This window comes from Amblyraja radiata, chromosome 2 (genome assembly GCF_010909765.2).
Source record: "Amblyraja radiata isolate CabotCenter1 chromosome 2, sAmbRad1.1.pri, whole genome shotgun sequence".
Lineage (NCBI taxonomy): Eukaryota > Metazoa > Chordata > Chondrichthyes > Rajiformes > Rajidae > Amblyraja > Amblyraja radiata.
In genome coordinates, this window is record NC_045957.1 from 49,872,269 (window position 1) to 49,889,494 (window position 17,226).

Genomic DNA, 17,226 nt, shown 5'->3' on the forward strand with positions numbered 1-17,226 from the left:
AACGTTTCGGGCCGAACCCCTTCATCAGACTGTTGATTGTTCTTCTCCAGAACCAGCAGGGCCTCTATGTGTTAAATAGCCTCCTGTCATGTTTTAACAAAGGATTCTGTGATATTTATTTTTTAATTATTTGCTTCAGTCTGAGGAAGTGTATTGACTGAAATGTCTTCTGATCATGTTCTCCAGAGATGTTGCCTGGCCCACTGACTTTCTCCAGCATTGTGTGTGTTGTTTTGTGAACCAACATCTGCAGATCAGTGGAAGTGTGAAAAGGACAGATTAAATCAGAGAATGAGCAAGGAAGTGTATAATGGTTCATTGTTGGCTGGAAACGCAGGTGGCTGTGGTATCGAGTCAGGGTTAACGTGGTCGTAGAGTTGGAGTGCGAGAGGAATCACAGAGGGGGAGCAGCCATGGATTTGACAGAAAGCAATATAAAATGAACTAATGATCCCAATTTGCATTCGGCAGCTGTGTACTTGTGAAGCTTGCCCCAGACCCCATCCAAAACATCTTTGAACAGCTATATCTGCTATCATACACCTTTTGAAGAACCGGTCATTCTCTGCATAAATACAGTAACCAGACCATTTGTGTCAAGTGCTGTTCCCTGTTGTTCCCAGTTCTGATCGAAAGTGGGGCCCTTGTTTACACAGCTGGACCTTACAATCAAAAAAACTGATGACTTTGAACTAAGTTTTAATGCAAGTAGTTTGCTAGCTACTATCATTTTCTTTCAACTACATCAATGATTTGGATGAAGGAATTCAAAGTAACATTAGCTAATTTGCAGATGACACAAAGCTGGGTGCAAGTGTGAACTGGACAGGTTGGGGGAGTGGGCAGATGCATGGCAGATGAAGTTTAATGCGGATAAATGTGAGGTTATCCACTTTGGTAGCAAAAACAGGAAGGCAGATTACTATCTAAATGGCGTCAAGTTGGGAAAAGGGGAAGTACAACAGGATCTGGGGGTCCTTGTACATCAGTCTATGAAAGTAAGCATACAGGTGCAGCAGGCAGTGAAGAAAGTGAATGGCATGTGGCCTTTATAACAAGAGGAATTGAATATAGGAGCAAAGAGGTCCTTCTGCAGTTGTACAGAGCCCTAGTGAGACCACACCTGGAGTATTGTGTGCAGTTTTGGTCCCCTAATTTGAGGAAGGACATTCTTGCTACTGAGGGAGTGCAGCGTAGGTTTACAAGGTTAATTCCCAGAATGGCGGGACTGCCATATGCTGAGAGAATGGAGCAGCTGGGCTTGTACATTCTGGAGTTTAGAAGGATGAGAGGGCATTTCATTGAAACATATGATTGTTAAGGGTTTGGACACGCTAGAGGAAAGAAACATGTTCCCAATGTTGGGGGAGTCCAGAACCAGGGCCACAGTTTAAGAATAAGGAGTAAGCCATTTAGAACGGAGACAAGGAAACACTTTTTCTCACAGGCAGTGGTGAGTCTGTGGAATTCTCTGCCTCAGAGGGTGGTGGAGGCAGGTTCTCTGGATGCTTTAAAGAGAGAGCTAGATAGGGCTCTTAAAATAGTGGAGTCAGGGGATATGGGGAGAAGGCAGGAACGGGGTACTGATTGGGGATGATCAGCCATGATCAGATTGAATGGCGGTGCTGGCTCAAAGGGCCGGATGGCCTAATCCTGCACCTATTGTCTATTGTTTTTGCGGCATTTCTTGGAAATCTTGGATGAAGAGAATGATTTACTCTCTGCTAAAGTCTAGACCTGAGGCTTTCAAGAAGAATGACCCATAATGTAGAAGAAGGCCAAGCATGAACTATCAAGGATAGGATATCAAGAATGCCAAGAGAGTTCAAAAGCAAGCTATAGGTTCAGTTCAATAAAGCGGATGCCTGGTGACTGTGGCATGACCTAAATACTAACAACTTCATGGGCTACAAATCAGGGGTAATCACTGGAAATGAGGCAGCGGTCCAGCCTGAAGGGTTCTCCATCTACCGTATGGACCTTTCACAGGCATCTGGGAAAGGGAGAGGAGGGGGCGTCTGCCTCATGGTCAACTCTGCATGGTGCTCAGACGTAACAGTCCTATCCAACTCAAGCTCTCCACACCTCGAACATCTGGCGGTGAAGTGTCGCCCCTTCTACCTTCCGAGAGAATTCACCTCCATCATCCTGACCGCGGTCCACATCCCTCCCCAAGCAGACGTCCGTCTGGCACTGGAGCTGCATGCCGTGGTCAACAAACACCAGACGTCTTACCGCAAGGCGTTTACCACCATAGCTGGAGACTTCAACAAAGCAAACCTCAAGAAATCGCTCCCTAACTTCCACCAACATGTCACGTGCTGCATCAAGAAGACCTAACACCCTCGACCACTGCTACACCACGATCAAGGATGTCTATCGCTCTATCTCTCGCCCTTACTTCGGTAAATCCGACCATACCGTGGTGCTGCTTCTTCCTGCCTACAGGCAGCAAGTAAAGTGCACCCCCCCAGAGGTGAGGACTGTACAGAGCTGGTCGGGGGGGGGGGGGGGGGGGGGTCAAACAACTCCAGGACTGTTTGGAGTCTGTAGAATGTGCAATGTTCAGGGACTCGGCAACGGACCTGAATGAAAACGCCACAGTAGTTACAGACTTCATAAAGAAATGTGTAGAGGACTGCATCCCACAAACACCTTCCAAGTGTTTCCCCATCAGAAGCCTTGGATGAACTATGAGATCCGCACTCTTCTGAAAACCAGACACCGGGCATTTATGTCTGAAGATACCGAGGACAACAAGAAGTTCAGATACGACCTTAGTAAGGCCATCAAAAAGGCCAAAAGGGACTTCTGTTCCAAGCTGGAGGATGAGACAGATGTTCGGCAGCTGTGGCGGGACCTAAATGCAATCACCTCCTACAAGGCGAAATCAGGTGGCAGCACACATGTCGGTGAAACATCACTCCCTGACGAGCTCAATGCATTTTACGCACGCTTTGATAGGGAGAACACTGATGTGCCTTCTCGAGCCCCCATTCGCTGTGATGGTGTTTCGGTCATGGTCACGGTCACAGAGGTCGACGTAAAAAAATCCTTCAGAGGGGTGAACCCTCGGAAAGCGCCTGGACCTGATGGTATACCCGGTCGTGTTCTAAAAACCAGTGCGGACCACCTGGCTGGAGTTTTTACGGACATTTTCAACCTCTCACTTCTGAGGTCTGAGGTTCCCACCTGCTTCAAAAGGGCATCAATTATTGCCAAAGAAGAGCAAGGTGACGTGCCTCACTGACTACCGACCAGTGGCACTAACGTTGGTGGTGATTAAATGCTTTGAGAGGTTGATCATGGCGCAAATCAGCTCCTACCTCGACAAAAACCTGGACCCACTACAGTTCTCTTACCGCCACAACAGATCTACGGTGGATGCGATCTCGCTGGCTCTCCACTCCGCTCTGGACCACTTGGCCAACAAAAACTCATATCAGGCTGTTATTCATTGACTACAGCTCGGCATTTAATACAATAATTGCCTCCAAGCTGGTTACCAAACTCTCAGAACTGGGTCTCTGCGCATCCCTCTGCAATTGGATCCTCGACTTCCTCATTCACAGACCACAGTCTGTTCATATTGGTGGAAATGTGTCAGCCTCGATAACAATCAGCATGGGAGCACCTCAAGGCTGCGTGCTCAGCCACTGCTGTACTCAATCTTTACTCATGACTGCGTAGCCGGTCATAGTGTGAACTTCATCCATCCTCAAGTTCGCTAACGACACCACTGTTGTGGAACGTATCACCGACGGAGAAGAGTCAGAGTATAGAAATGGGATCGACCGTTTGACCAAATGGTGCCAGCATAGTAACCTGGCTCTCAACACCAGCAAAACCAAAGAACTAATTGTGGACTTTGGAAGGGGTAGGATGGGGACCCATAGTCCCGCTTATATCAACAGGTCGATGGTGGAGAGGGTCAAGAGCTTCAAATTCCTGGGCGTGCATATCTCCGAAGATCTCTCCTGGTCCGAGAACACTGATGCAATGATAAAGAAAGCACATCAGTGCCTGTACTTCCTGAGAAGATTACGGAGAGTCGGTATGACAAGGAGGACTCTCTTGAACTTCTACAGGTGCACAGTAGAGAGCATGCTGACCGGTTGCATCGTGGCTTGGTTCGGCAACTTGAGCGCCCAGGAGTAGAAAAGGCTGCAAAAAGTTGTAAACACTGCCCAGTCCATCATCAGCTCTGTCCTCCCTACCATCGAGGGAATCTATCGCAGTCACTGCCAGCAAAATGGCTGCCATCATCAAGTAACCACACCATCCTGGCCACTCACTCATCTCCCCGCTGCCTTCAGGTAGAAGGTACAGGAGCCTGAAATCTGCAACATTCAGGTTCAGGAATAGCACCTTCCCCACAGCCATCAGGCTATTAAACTCAACTCAAACAAAACTCTGAACATTAATAGCCCATTGCACTTTATCTGACTATTTATGTGTAGAGACCCAGTTCTGAGAGTTTGGTAACGAGCTTGGAGGGGATATATATATATATGTGTCCCAGATAACACAATGAAATTCTTGCTTTGCTTCAGCACAACAGAATATAGTAGGCATAAATAAATAGAGCAGATCAGTATGACTAATATATATATTAGTTATGCCTACTATATTCTGTTGTGCTGAAGCAAAGCAAGAATTTCATTGTCTTATCTGGGACACATAACAATAAACTCTTTAATCTTTTACGTTCATTTACAAATGACAAACAAAGTACCACCTAGCCACATCCTCCCACCTCCCACTAACTCTGACCCATACATCTCGGTGGCAGAAGTCAAATCTACTTTCATGAGGGTAAACTCTCAGGAAGCAGCCGATGTAGATGGAATCACTTTACTGGATATGAAATCTTGTATTAATCAACCAGCCACAGTCTCCACTGATTTCTGCAACTTTCACTTCAGCTGTCTACTGTTCCCATCTACTTCAAGGAAACCTCCATTATTCCAGCCCCCAAGTAAAGTGTCCTGTCTCAATGATTACCACCCCATGATCTTAATGCTTTCAAAGATTGGTAATGTTCCTCATTTACATCAGTTTTCCCAGACTATCTCTACTCCTTGCAATATGGTCATATTTTTATCTATTAAAAGTGTGTGTGTGTGATTTTACCTTTGAAACATATCTCCTCGAAAACCAGACGCAAAACGTGTAGAATTTTACAATTTCAGTAGGGATTTAACGTATGATCTCATAAATCGACTCTTCTCTAAATTCAGTCGATTATTTCACCAGATTTTGAATAACATTGTTCGCAAAACATCAAAAAAATTTAAAATCAAACTGCTGCATGAGCCACCTCACAGATGTCCAATCACAATGGATCTCATTTACATATATGACATCACAATGGGACAGGGGTGGGAAATTCGAACCTTCACATGGTCCCACTAAAATCAAACTGCTGCACGAGTCACAGTGCCATCTCATGCCACCGCTGCCCAGCTGCTGACATTACAATAACAGTTACATTTTTACAACTTCTGGTAGAAAAATTCCTTATGATTTCAAAAATCATAAGGTTGCCCAGCTGCTGACCTCACAATGCCTTTGCACCTGGCCTAACTGTCTCTTGGCCCCGCCCGGCCCCAACCCCCCAACCTGTCTGCAGGCCGCGCCTGGCCTGCCAGGTTGTTAATTCCTTTTTTTTTCATTTGATTTGAATTGAATTATTTCTCACTTAACATCACTAATTCTTAACATTAACTTTGAATTCCAAAGACAGTTTAAAAAAAAAAAATTTGCTGTCTTCATTGACAGTTTAGATCGGACCCACTGTTTGTGTGTGTGTGGAGGCGGGGGGTTATCCCCTGAATTCCATAGAGCTGCCGACAGCTTTCGTGCATGAGACGCGGACGCTTCATTTCCAGAACATTCTGAACGCGTGATGCACAGTTGCATTTCGCTCTCCGTCTCTCCCCCTCGTGTGTGTGTGTGTGTGTGTGTGTGTGTGTGTGTGTGTGTGTGTGTGTGTGTGTGTGTGTGTGTGTCACCACCCACAAGGGGACTGGATCCCACGTTCTAGTATCCAACTAAAATCCCCCTATTACTGACATGAAGATCAAACTCTTAAATTACATTGCAAAGCAAGAATTTCATTGTCCTATACAGGGACACATGACAATAAACTCACTTGAACTTGAGCTTGAACATTGCTTCTTTGTATCGATGAATTGATACACTGCAGAAGCACCACCATTTTGATGAGAAATTCAACTTTTGACATAATATTTCTTTGGTCACTATTTTAAAGAACTGAAGTTATCCACAGTACATAATCTATATTTTTGCCACAATCAAATCACAAACAGGGATTACCTTTTCATGCTAACACTGATATTTTTGGTCACCCCCTACACACAGCAAGTGGCAGAACATCTATCTCACAGCAAAGATATATTTAACTATTCCTCCTATACTCTGGATTGACAAGAATGCAGTTGTGTAATGGATATAAACTGAATGTGCTGGAGCTAGTCATGCAGCATTTGTGGCAATATATGTTTCTCCCATTACTAACATTGACCAACATGCCAATTCTTCATATTTCAGATTTCATTTTTTTGCTTGCACTATTTGTTGAAATATACAATTCATTTATAAATTTAATGCAAGTAATGAATGCAAACACCTACACTATGCTCCAAATTATTTCACTGCAACCATATTTTCAATGTAGTTAAACTGGTTATTGTGACAACCAATCCTTGCTGGGAGATCAAATTCAGTGGAAGAATACTCAAATGCCCCGAACACATTGATCATTTGTCACAGGTCCAATCTTATTAACGGAAAGGTTGTTATTGTGCTTCCTTGTCCTTGTTGATTGTGCTAGAATTGTGGTCATATTCTGATCAATCTAACTTAATTGATGAGGAGGACGTAATATTTTGTTGTGGATTTCAGGATGTGATGTCAATGTGATCATGGTGACAGTGGGTCAAATATTACTGACCCAGACCTGCTGCCCCATCTGTACACTGAAGCTGCAATTCCAAATCACTTCTAAAGGTTTTGGGTTCAAAATCTATCCTTTGACATTTGGGGAAATTAAAATAATTACTCAATTTTTAAGATTCACAGTTAGTTAAATGAATAAATAAATACATGACAACAAGACACCCTTCCTTTTTCTTTGCTAAAGAGAGCTCTGTTGTTGATCTTTGTAGCGATAGAAGAAGTTGACAGAATCAGTGGCATTCGACATTCGTTAAATTTAGGATTTGTGGTTTCTGTCACTCCTGCTAACTGCCAGCAGTTCAGTTTGAAACCATCGACATTGGGAAGCAAGATGCAGTTCAACGTCTCAAACTACTCCTGATGGAAAATATCTCCCAATAGAAAAGTTATTACCACAAGCATATTCAGACAACCCTTTATGCAGCAACTTTAATTATTAAAAAGTTCCCAAAGAAATTCAAAAACAAGGCAATAAAGCTTTTATTTCTTAAAAATAGCATTTTGTAAAGTATCTTTAATGCCTCATCACTATCGGAAAAGTATTTATATATATAATATCTTTTAATATATAATATATAAAGTATTTATATATATATTAAACCAAGTGGGACCCGTTGGGCCCCATCCCCAACACAATAATCCACCATTCACACGTTCCCCCAATCAAACCCATTTCCACAACTCACCCGTTCCCCCAACGCAATAATCCACCGCTCACCCACAGGAGGCCTGATCCCCCAACGCACCATGTAAGATTCCATCACTCACCCATTGGGTCCTTGTCACATGGGATACCTGGTCCCATATGCAACCCATTTCCCAACATAAGATTCCACCACACACCCGTTCCCCCAATGAAACCCGTTCCCCCAAAGCAGGGCTCGAAATTAACGGTTGCCCGGGTGCCATTGACCACTCAAAGCGCCGCCGGGCAACCTAAACACCGAGTCATTTTGCCCGGCTTGGCAACCAGATACTGGTTTGTACCGAAGATAGACGCAAAAAACTGGAGTAACTCCGTGGGTCAGGCAGCATCTCTGGAGAAAAGGAACGCGATGTTTTGTGTCGGCTGTGACGGCTGTATTGCGTGGGCAAGATACTAGGTGCGTGGTGACGAAGGGTCGCAGCGAATGACGGCCCCGAACAGCGACTCCATCTCCTCCTCCTCCCGCCCGCCCTGATAAGGGCCGCTGCTTTCAAACCCGCTAACCAAAGATCTTATAGCAGGGCTCCGCTATAGGATCTTTGCCGCTAACGGCACTTTAAAAAACAAACCCTCCCGCACGCCGAGGCCGGGAGGAGGGAGGGAGGAGGAGGCCTCGGCATGCGGGAGGGTTTGTTTTGAAAGCGGTTTTCGCCGTTAGCGGGATTGCTGTCACGGCCGCTGCTGCTGCTGTGCGGAACCCGTCATTCGCTGCGACACTTCTGAAGCAGCTGCACCATAGTTCCTATAGCTATAGGATCTTTGAGCTGCACCGCTCGGCCCTGCACCTTGCTGTTGGCTGGCGGAGGAGGGAGGCGGTGGCGAGAAGTTCCCAACGGCCAAGGCAGCGGGGCGATGTTGTCCGAGGAGCGCTGACCTTCCTTCCTCCCCACCTCGCTCCCCTTCTCTCTCTCTCTCTCTCTCTCTCTCTCTCGTACGCCCCCTCCACCCCCCCCCCCCCCTTTATCCTGGGACCCCTCCTCTACATCCGGCACTGATCCCCATCCATCCTGTACTAATTCACGCATTCATCCCATACTGACCCACCCTCCATTTACCCTGCACCTTCCCCCATTCATCCTGTAGTGATCACCCATTCATCCTGCACAGACCCTCCGATCCACCCTGTACTGACCCCCCCCCCCCCAATTCATCCTGCGCTGATCTCCCCCCTCCCATCCATCCTGTACTGATCCTCCCATTCAAGAAGAATGGGGGGGGGAACAGTCTGAAGAAGGGTCTCGACCCGAAACGTTGCCTATTTCCTTCGCTCCATAGATGCTGCCTCACCAGCCATCGCTCCATAGATGATCCCCCCCCCCCCCCCCCCACCGGCCATCTATCCACCCCGCACTGATTCACACACACCCCCTTCCCTGACCCTATTGTCCTGGAAATGTCTTCAGAGCGAATATTGACTATGTTTGATAACGGAATGCAATCAAATGTGTTTTAATTCCCGATGTTATTATTTGTTTTAATCCATAAAGATGGATTAATTAAATTGTGAACACATGAAACATTAAAACCGCAGTGTTCGATTGTCACTGCTACCGTTGACACGTTATTACAGAATTTATTTTATCGGCAAATCAATGCTCTTACTATGGAGTATAGGTACTGTAGTTATTTAATGAGCAACATTCACAACTATACGTACGCATATATGTTACCATGGTTCAGGATTTATTGACACAGGTTGATCATACGCTGAATAATCCAAACACATTTTTGTTTGGAAGTGGAAAGAACTAATAGAAATTGCATTAACTGCAATGTGTAAAAAGAGTTGAGATACTGTCTTATAATTTTGCTGCATGTCCTTGTGGGATATATCATGTCTTGATTGGTGAATGTTTAGTTTGTGACTTTATTTGAAGCAGAAATAATATGTGAATGCTTCATTGAGTATAATTCTGACTGGTAACTACGCGCTTTATCCGAGCACATTATCGCGCACGTCATGCAAGCCATCTTAAATGACAACCTAAACTGTCATTTGGCAACCTAAAAAGCTGCCAAGGTTGCCCGGCTGGCAACAGGGAAAAAAAGTTAAGAGAGAGCCCTGCAAAGCAATATTCCATCAGTCACCCATAGCCCTGAACTGTGCAGTTCATTTTAAACTTTAAATAAAATGCAACTGCACTAAGATTTAATGTGATGTAGGTGCCACCTACAAGGCCATCTTTTCTTATCCAGATCTAATCATAGAACTATGCTGTGCTGGGTTAGGCTGGTAGATTCTTTCCCCGAAGGACATTTGCTGAAGGACTCAGTGTTCTGGGGTAGAATCATTGTAGCCAGTCGGGCATTGTGACATCATAACTGCCTAACTGACAGCGCATATTTGAAGAAATCAAACTTTTAAATGTCACTTTAAAACGTTTAAATCTCCCGCACTACATCCCTCTCCTTACAACAATGTAAAAACACTCTCATAGCTTGTGTATTGGCAGCAGAGATCACATTGTGATGTCATTTTCGGTTTTTGGAATGTTCACTGCAGCATGTGCCTGAGATCCCATTGTGATTAGACTGTGAGATGCCATTGTGACATCATCACTGGAAGCGTCTCCCTCTCAAAGGCAGTTATTATTTTCAAAGTTGTTTTTTTTAAACCTTTAAATATCGATAACGTGAAATATAACATCAAATCTGAAGGAAACTTGTAAGAATGACGATGGGAAAAAGCAGAGTAAGCTTCTGCAAAAATGTTCGCGCTCTTGTTTACTGTTTTGGCATAGTTCCTCGAGATCGCTCGCACGCAGACGGACATATAGATGTCCAAACAAGATAAGACTTTTAGCATAATATTAGACTAAGTGGGACCCGTTGGGTCCCAGCTTCACACGGGAGGGCTGGTCCCTCAACGCAATATTCCACCACTCCAACAATTCCAATATTGGTGACCAGTGGGGGAGGGGGGGGGGGGCTTTCTATGGGTGTTGTGGGCTGAAGGGTCTGTTTACCAGAGGGCTAATATGGACATTGTGGGCCGAATGGATTGGTTTCCAAGAGCTAGTATGGACATTGTGGGCCGAATGGATTCTTGGGCTGGTGGCTGAGTCACTCAAGCCTCATTTGCTGGCAGCTCAGTCACTCACGGCTGGTGGGCTGGCAGTTGACTCACAGTTATACCTTGAAATTCCATTTCAGGCAGGGTGCAAGGCCACCAAATTCAAGTGCAGTTTCCTACCATTTTGAGCAGGGCGCAAGGCCATCAAATTTAAGTGCAGTTTCCTACCATTTCAAGCAGGGTGCAAGGCCACCAAGTTCAAGTGCAGTTTCATACCATTTCAAGCTGGGTGCAAGCCCACCAAATTCAAGTGCAGTTTCATACCATTTCAAGCAGGGTGCAAGGCCACCAAAGTCAGAGAGTCATGACCTCTCCCTTCCCCATCTTGCAGAGACTGAGCCACGCCCACACTTCCGGATTTCATAGTCCCTCCCCCCCCCACCCCTCCCACTGGAAGGGGTGTGATTGTCAGGAGAGCGAATCTCAACATTTTTTAAACACTAATAACTCTTTTAATTTTCATCAATGGGAAAAATCCTCAGCACATGATGAGCGCAGGGGGAGTCCGAGTAAGGTGGCCAAAAATCAAAGCCATACGTGGTAGCGTTTTTAAAAAAATCAATATACATCACAAACAGGAAGTGGTCAAGATTAGACTTTTAATTATATAGAAGGCAACACCACTTTTCAATAAGGCAAAGGCAACGCCGCCTTTGCGCCTTCAGGGAAACGCCGCCTTTGCGCCTTCAGGGAAACGCCGCTTTTGCACTTTCAAACCAGCGCCGCTTTTGCATTTTCAAACCACATTTTCAAAATACATTAAGGGCACTCACAGGTCAGTAAAACCACTCACATTTTAGTAGACATGTCTTCAGTGTTATTCACTGCTGAGACTGAGAGTTGTGACCTCTCGCTCCCCCATCTTGCAGAGACTGAGGCAGTCCACACTTCCGGGTTTCATATTCCATCCCCCCTCCCACCGGTAGGGGCGTGGCCTTCATGGTGTGATTGACAGGAGAGAGAATCTCAACATTTTTTAAACGTTAATAAGTATTTTATTTTTCATCGATGGGAAAAATCCTCGTTATGCGCAGCGGAGGGGGACTCAGTAAGATGGCCAAAAATCACAGCTGTAAGTGGTAGCGTTTTTTTTTAAATCAATATGCAGTGCAAACAGGTAGTTGTCAAGATTTGAGTTTTAATTATATAGATAAATATCAATTAATTTTGATCTTTGCTTTAGAATCCATATTTTTGACAACATATCAAAGCCAATCTTTAAAAATCACAAAATTGTGGAGTAACTCAGCGGGATAGGCAGCATCTCTGGAGAGAAGGAATGGGTGATTTTCCGGGTCGAGACCCTTCTACAGATCACAACTTTTATTTATACAAATCGTTAATCATGCAGTATGTTCGAAAACATTTCATTTGAGAGGAAACTAAAAGATAGGACTTGAGGTGGCATAGAATAAGACGGCATAGAGTAGGCCCCTGAGGGCCTGATCTTTGGCAAGAAGGCAAAGAACTAATAGCAAAGAGACCAACGAAAACTCAGCAACTAATAATAAAACAAATGCAGAAAAAGTCAAGAGGACAAAAACATGTTGCAGTATTGGGGACCAAGCAGCAATATAAAGCAAACACATGGATGGAGATGAAGACAAATTCATGATTCAGAGACCATAAGTTTGTTGAGCGGAGTTAGTTCAGTTCAGGATACAGGCAAAAAACCTCAGACAAAAATAGAGTAGAAAATTTAAAAAATAGGGTACCAAACGAATTAAGAAAATTGGATTGAAAGAACTTTGTAGTAGAAGAACATGGAACTGCATGGCAAAATGTATCTCAAGGACTGTAAGTTCAAGATAAGGCAATAAGTAGATAATTGGTGGGCTTTTTAAATATATATGCCAGTAAATATATTATACAATACCTGAAATAGAACCCTACGATTTGTGATGCAGGCTGCAATCAAGGTTAAAAAGTGTAAAACAGAAAGAATTGGTTCTAAGATAGAATCAAGCAATAAATTACTGCTTGATATCTGATATTGTCAACAAAGCAGTGCATTGATTCAAGGTTACAGATGGCATTTGCACTGGAGCCTCTCACTTTGAAGCATAAACAGTCTGTATGTCACAACATCTCCTTGCGACTGCACTTCAGCTCATTAAGTTTATGCCAACACAGAATAATTCCACTCCCCACTAAATTTCCCTATTCCCATCAACCATTCAATTCCCCACTAATTTTACCACTTTCTTAAATAGCAGGCAAATTTCCAGTGGTCAATTATGGAAATAAAGCAATATTTAAGAATAATCCATTTCCATCCATCAGGTTCTTTGCTTCAAACTGTTTTAATATTATTTCACTTTTTCTCCACGTTACGCAATCTCAAATAATTTTCAATCAAACTCCAAAACATACTTCAGTATTTGCCTCAACTATGCCCCATCACAAACATCATCAGTTTAATCATGAGCCTACAGGACTGTTGAGTAAATAGTTGCTGGTAATGAACAATTTAATGGTTTATATTTCAAGCAGAGGCCGCAATCAGATTTATGGGATTCACAGGATTGACCCAGACACTTGAAAATATTTATTTGCTCCAAACATCTGGCTGGCTTGAGATTTGGAATGGAACTGAACAAATACCACAGTACTTCCAACTATAAATGCAAATAAAATAAGAAAATTACGTATGTTAACATTCTGAAATAAAAAAAAGAAAACACTGGAACCACTCAACTTGTCAGGCAGCATCTGTGAAAAAAATTACAATTAACATTTCATGTACAGGACCCTTCTTTGGAACTGAGAATAGAACCTGTTTTAATGGTTAGCCCAGGGTGGGTGGAACAAAGAGAATTTCCCCGATGGTGCAAGTCTCATTGTTTCTCTCTTTCCCAACTCCAATTAAGGGTTTAGGATCTTAAATGTGAACTTTCTATTTTCACAAATGCTATATGACCTTCAGTTTAGTTTAATGATACAGTGCAGAAACAGGCCCTTCAGCCCACTGAGTCTGTGCCGACCAGTCGTCCCCATACACTAGCACTATCCTATGCACTAGAGACACTTTACCATTTTACCGAAGCCAATTGAGCAACAAACCTGTACATCTTTGGAGAGTGGGAGGAAACTAGAAAACCAAGAGAAAACCCACACAGGTCACGAGGAGAATATACAAACTCCGTCCAGACATCACCCATAGTCAGGATCGAACCCAGGTCTCTACCTCTGCGCCACTGTGCCATCACGTTGACTGTTTCCAGCTATTTCAGTTTTTATCATAGTCGGACAACCATTATTTTATATATCCATGTAAAGATTTCAGTGATCATTTTTCATTTAATCCTTTTTTTAAAGGATGTGGCCATTAATGGCAAGGCTAGCATTTATTGCCCAATCCAACTGCTCTCGAAAATATAGCAGTAAAGATACTCCACAATTCTGCAGCCAAGAAATGACAGGATTTAAACTCATATTTATTTTCAAATAAGGATTGTTTGACTTGGAGTGCAAATTGAAGGCATACTCTATGCCTTCTGCCCTTATCCTTCCTGAGAGCTTGCAGCTTTCAAAATTGCCCGACCAGCTTGGGGAAATAACTTGGTGGTGGTACTTGCAGAAGTACAATGTATTGGTGGTAACGCTAATTAATGTTTTGTATGGTAGATGGCGTGCCAATCAAGTGGGCTGCTTTGTTCTGGATGGTATTGAGCTTCTGGAAAATCGTTGATGCTGTACTCACAGTTATGGATAGTAATTCATTACACACCTTGTGCTTGTAAATGGTGGAAAGGCTTTGCAACCTAAAATGTTGAGTAATGCACCAAGGATTCCAGCCTCTACTCTACACATGTAGTTTCAGTACATATATGTTGACGATTCTGTTGAATCTGAAGCTATTGACTGTCTCCACTGCTGTCCCATCGAAGACAGGTTTGTGGATCCTCGGTTTTCCCTTCCCAGTCAATCTGTTCCTTAGTCTTGCTGATATTGAGTTCCCTGGCATTTCAATAGGACTATCATTTGTCCACCTGTCTTCTGATTTATCATTGCCAATTTTCTACAAATTTACAGATGGCATTGGACCTGTGTCTGGCTATACAGTCAGGGGTATAAAGAAAGTAGAGCAGGGGTCTGAGCACACAGCTTGGAAGTTCTCCAATGTTCATGTTTACGGAAGAGAAAGTGTTGCCACTGATTCATACTTCTTGAGGTCTGTCCATGAGGGTTAAACACAGGCTTCCCTAACTTGTTGGCCAATTACTCTACTCTTGCAGCACATCCAATATGCAGATTGGGAGACACATTCTATTCTATTGAAACTAAAAATATGCACAACATACTCCACAGGTCAAGCAGCATACATGCAACAAGAAACAACAGTAATAATTTCAGGTTGACGATCTCTCTCAAACTCTATAAACCTTCCTCCAATGCAAACCTTTCAAATGCCTAGTCACCTAATCGTCAACTCTTGCTTAGATTGTATGATTTAAATGATTTTTAGTGTTGCCTTGCCCTCATATTTACTAACCCCTACAATTGGAACAAAAGAGTGGCCGACTATATTTTACTGCTATCAGAACGGCCCACGAATACAACGAGGAGATATTTTAATCGAACATAATAGGGTAGAATTTTTTAAACTTCAAAAGAAAAACAAACAACTCATTTAAAACAACCTTGGCAGAAAACATGAGAGAAATTTGGGAAAGCAGAGTCCAAAACCCCCCCACCAGGGACCGACGTTTCAATAATCTGATTCAAACCATATTCACAACTGAAAGCCTCTTCGTTATTAAAACAAAAAATAATTCTAACATGAATATGTATAAGATATTCGACTTCCAACCACAAAGCACAAGTAAAACAAATAGAACTGCTCTTAAGTTGGCGAGTAACATGTATCAAAACTTTGCAGCATTTATAAACCAGAAAAGCATTCATTTTGTTATAAAGTGTACTCTATGGATTGACAAGAACCTCAATGCTCCAATGCACGAAATGCTATTGTGCAGCCAACAGGGTGCGGAAGTTGGTTCGCCCCCACTCACCTCACATTAGAAATCCCAGCGCCGACCTCCACTCTATTCACGATGTTATTGCACTTCGCAGCAAAGATCTTATAGCTATAAGATATTTGCTTCGTAGAGGTACAGTCCCTGGAGGTGTCCACCAGTGGTGATTTTCTCGTCGGTTGCAGAGTTTTGCTTCGTCCGGCCGCTGACAGCTTCCAGCTCCAGGTGAACGCTCCAGCCACACCTCACTCGCTTCGCCAACCCACCTGCAACACGCCCCAATGCACAGTGGAACTTGTAGTTCAGCTCGCTCAGCTCCGGCCAGCGGGACCGCGTCGCTATTTGCCAAATGCGAACTACAATCCCCAGAGTGTACTGGACGCGCAGCAGCAGCACACCTGGAAATACTATCGTCACCGGAGAAGTTTCGTTACGTGAGCCTGAAGGGCACGAGTATCTCTTGTCATGTCATGTTCAGCTGCAACAAAAATACGACGCATTGGGAGGAAGAATAATAATAGTAGGTTTGGAAAAACAAAGCAAAAAGTATTTGTGTATTCCAGTAATGCAAAAATGCTGGAGAAACTCAGCGGATGAGGCAGCATCTATGGAGCGAAATTAGGAATAGGTGACGTTTCGGGTCGAGACCTTTCTTCAGACTGATGTGGGGTGGGGCGGGATTCCAGTAGTGACATCATTCTCTTATCTCTGTTTTACTTTATGTACTTTACTGTGTATGTGATTTAATCCATGTTTAGCTAAATGTAATCTACATTTTGTCCAGATTTGTTATCCACACATCTATTACTTCATGAATGCAATTCTCCTACACCCCACCCTTCACAAACCTATCCATAATTCAGCACATGATTCCAGCCTCTGCAGTTTATGTTCGCCCTCACCTATGTCCTGCTTTATCCTCCAGTTGAATATAGGCTTCTCTAACTTGAAGTATGAATATTGACTTGGACACAAAATGCTGGAGTAACTCAATGGGACAGGCAGAATCTCCGGAGAGCAGGAATGGGTGATGTTTCGGGCCGAGACCCTTCTTCAGACTGTAGATGGATCTCGACCGGAAACATCACCCATTCCTTATTTCCAGAGATGCTGCCTGTCCCGCTGAGTTACACCAGCATTTTGTCTCTCTCCTCGGTTCAAACTAGCACCTGTAGTTCCTTCCTACACATGAATATTGACTTCTCTAACTTCAATTAACCCTAATCTCCCTGTCCCACTTAGGAAACCTGAACGGAAACCTCTGGAGACTTTGCGCCCCACCCAAGGTTTCCGTGCAGTTCCCGGAGGTTACAGGTGGTTGCCGGAGGTTGCAGGTAGTGGAAGCAGGTAGGGAGACTGACAAATACCTCCGGGAACCATACGGAAACTTTGGGTGGGGCGCAAAGTCTCCAGAGGTATCCGTTCAAGTTTCCTAATGCCCCTGTCCCACAGGAAACGTGAACAGAAACCTCTGGAGACTTTGCGCC

General features: G+C 43.8%; 1 protein-coding gene across 1 annotated transcript in view; it reads right to left on the reverse strand.

The window, feature by feature from the left end:
- Window positions 1–16,103, reverse strand: part of macc1 (MET transcriptional regulator MACC1) — a 46,393-nt gene extending 30,290 nt beyond the window's left edge. Inside the window, exons 1-2 of the mRNA XM_033046048.1 lie at window positions 15,873–16,103; window positions 15,776–15,836 (exon numbers count right to left, since the gene is read on the reverse strand). The gene's annotated coding sequence lies outside the window, so the exon portion shown is untranslated. The remainder of the gene's footprint in view (window positions 1–15,775; window positions 15,837–15,872) is intronic.
- Window positions 16,104–17,226: the final 1,123 nt, after the last annotated feature.